Below are 3,482 nucleotides of genomic sequence, written 5' to 3'. Positions count from 1 at the left end.
AGGACTTTAAGACCCTTCATGTGAAGAAAGGTGAGATTGTTTCTGATTTCTTTTTTTTAGTACTCTCACCATTGCTAATAAAATGTGTTTCCATGGTGAAAATATGATTGATGTTAGCATTATTGAGAAAATCACGCTCCATGCTTCAAAGTTTGATTAGGTGGCTTGCTCCATTAAAGAATCCAATGATTTGAACATCATTTCCATTGATGAATTGCAGAGTAGTATACTGGTTCATGAACAACGTATGCAAAGACATATTGTGGAAGAGCAGACATTGAAAATCACTCTTGATAGCAGTACAGGGAGAACAAATCGTGGAGGTGACACATTTCGAGGTAGAGGACGAGGACGTGGGAAACCAGATTTTAACAAAACTCTTGTTGAGTGTTTTTATTATCATGACCTTGGTCATTTTCAGTATGAATGTCCCAAGAAAAATAAGACAAAGGAATCACAAGCTTATTTTGCTGAAACTTCTAAACCGCTGCTTCTCATGGCATTTGTCTGAAATTGACTCAACAGGTTGTTTGTCAGACGAAGACAGCCACCATGATAACAAACATGGAGCCACAAACGACTCAACTGGTGACCTTCATGAAGAAAATTCAGAGCAACACAAATTAGAAGAACACATAATTGTTGATCTTGTTGTTGATCCCTCTAATAATCCTACTACTATTCTTATTTCTAAACTAGCAGACAAACGCTTTAGGTGAAGCAATTTGGATCTTAGGCACTATAAGTACATCAATTATAGTGAACTAGCTAGCATGTTCAAAATCATTAAAACTCAATGAGTTTGAATACTAACCTTTTGTCGCTCAAGTTTCTTTTTCCTCACGAACCGGTTTCGGACCACCACTAGTGTCTTCTCCACTATTCTCCAGCCTTAGAACGGGATTGTGGAGTCCGGTGAGTGACTAAACTTGGGAGGGATTTAGTATATATGAATAGAGAGTTTGTGAAAGGTTTTTCTCAAGGTTTTTTCCAAAAGCCAACCTTCCATGTACCATGATCACTCTATTTATAGAGTCATGTTCATGCAAATTTGAGATCACCAAATTTTGACACTCAAAATTCCACTCAAATGTGTGAGATTATGTGGCAAGCATGCATGTTTGAGTTAACCAAATTTTAACACTCAAAATTCCACTCAAATTTGTGGGGTTTATTTGGCAAGCATGCAAGTTTGGTTAAACCAAATTTTGACACCTCAAAATTCCACTAACATGGATTTTCCATTAAATGAAGTCAACATTTTTACTTTCTTCATTTTGATTCAACAATCAATTTGAATTATTAATTTCAAATTAGAGTAATATTAAATGATTAATTAAACTATTTAATTAATATTTAATATTAATTCAAATGCTAATCCCAATTAATTCCGACATATATTTGATTAAGATATTTAAATCTTATTTAAATATCTCAGATTCTCTCTTTTTGTTTAATTCGTAAATAAAACAAAAATGCGGTTAAATATATCGTATATATGTAATGCATTCTCCCTAATTTGAATTCGAATACTTCGAACTCACTCGTCACACTGTTCTATGGTTTAGTCCGTTATGAGCTAGCAGAGGGACCTAATGGACCTATAGATCATGGGCTCCAACGATCCAAGATTAACTGGTTAAACTCATTAACCTTGTTAACCAACATTCGTTAACTACTAGGACATTCCACTATAGCCTAGTAGTTGCACTCCCCTCACTATAGATATATTTCTGTCCATTTGATATAACCATGATTAGTAAGTCGATCCTTCACAGGTTGTTCGTAACTAGAGTTGGGTCAATTTACCGTTTTACCCCTAAAGTTACTTCTTGTTCCTTATGTCTCCCTGATCCTCTAATGAACAATTGGTTTGTGGTCCAACCAGCAAGCCTAATCCCTCTCAGGCCAATGAGAGGGTGGGGCTCCTTGTTCAAGACCTGGAGTCAGTACTTAAGGGAACTATCTATCTTTTATCCCTAAAAGTAGGTAGGAGTGAATTCCATCTTGCACCCCACGTCTTCAGCCATTTACCCAGTCTTATCCTTGAAATGGGAGGCCTATTGAGTCGGCGAACTTGAGCCACTCTCACCCATGCAAATCTAAGGATAATTCCGAATAAACAGGAGTTCATGGTTAGCTCAGGATTAAGATCGAGTTACCTAGGTCATCGAATGAAAAGAAAATCAGTCTCAACAGTAAACGACATTATAAAGTGAGAGTGATTTTCTTCATGGTTTGATCTTATGCAATACTATTGCATAGGACGCCCCCACTCACATGTCTCCACATGTACAATTTAGTGATCACATTGTTTATATCATATACAAAAGTGGGCCGCATCCATAGTGTCCCCAGAATAAGGTACTCAAACTTATCCTTATACTATAGATCATTTTGACTATATACTTGAACTTGATTAACTCTTATGTCTCTACATATAGTTCAAGTAATCATAATATAGCCAAAGTGTTCTTAGTTTATTGGATTTAGATTAATGATCGTAAAGTTCACTTTATTCAATAACAATCTTTACTGAATAAACAACAATAATAACTTTATTGAAAATAGAATATGTTTTTGTTTACAAACTATGAGTTTTAGGACATAAAACCCAACACTAGGCACCCTCCAACTTGGATGCGTGACTATGAGACTGGAGAGAACTTCTCTAATGATGATGATCAAGGTAATTTTTTTCTATTTGTTGATCAAACATATGTGGATGCAGCAAAAAGTGCCAACTGGCGATGTGCCATGGATTCTGAGATTGAAGCAATACGAAAACATGATATTTGAGATCTCACTGGTCCTCCTCATGGTACAAACACAATTGGGGTAAAATGGGTGTACAAAATGAAGCTGAATGAACATGGAGAAACCAACAAATACAAAGCTCGACTTGTCGCTAAAGGGTATACACAACAGCATGGCGTGGACTACACAGAAGTCTTTGCCCCTATAACTCGTATGTACATTATACGATTGATACTTGCTCTAGCAGCTCAAAAGAAGTAGACTGTGTTTCAATTTGATATTAAATCAACATTTTTTCATGGAGAGTTGGATGAGGAGGTTTATATGGCACAACCTCTTGGTTACGTGATCAAGGGAGAAGAGGATAAAGTATATCGCTTGAACAAGGCTTTAACGGTTTGAAGCAAGCTTCATGTGCGTGGTACAACCGTATTGAAACTTATTTTCAGAAGGAAGGCTTTGAAAAGAAGTCATTACAAGGTAATTTCTTGCTTGTTGAGTTCTTTTAAGGAATCCATGATGAAGACATTTGATATGACTAATCTTGGACGATTGCGATATTTTCTTGGCTTAGAAGTGTCACAACGAGCTGATGGTATTTTGATTTGTCAAAACAAGTATACCCAGGAAGTATCGGAAATATTTAAGATAGTCTGCAATGCTGTATAGAATCCTATTGTACCTAGATTTAAGTTTATTACGGATTCTACTAGCTTGTCTGTCAA

This window comes from Cucurbita maxima, unplaced genomic scaffold, assembly GCF_002738345.1.
Source record: "Cucurbita maxima cultivar Rimu unplaced genomic scaffold, Cmax_1.0 Cma_Scf00010, whole genome shotgun sequence".
Classification (NCBI taxonomy): Eukaryota; Viridiplantae; Streptophyta; class Magnoliopsida; order Cucurbitales; family Cucurbitaceae; genus Cucurbita; species Cucurbita maxima.
Note: the sequence above shows the minus strand (reverse complement) of the source record.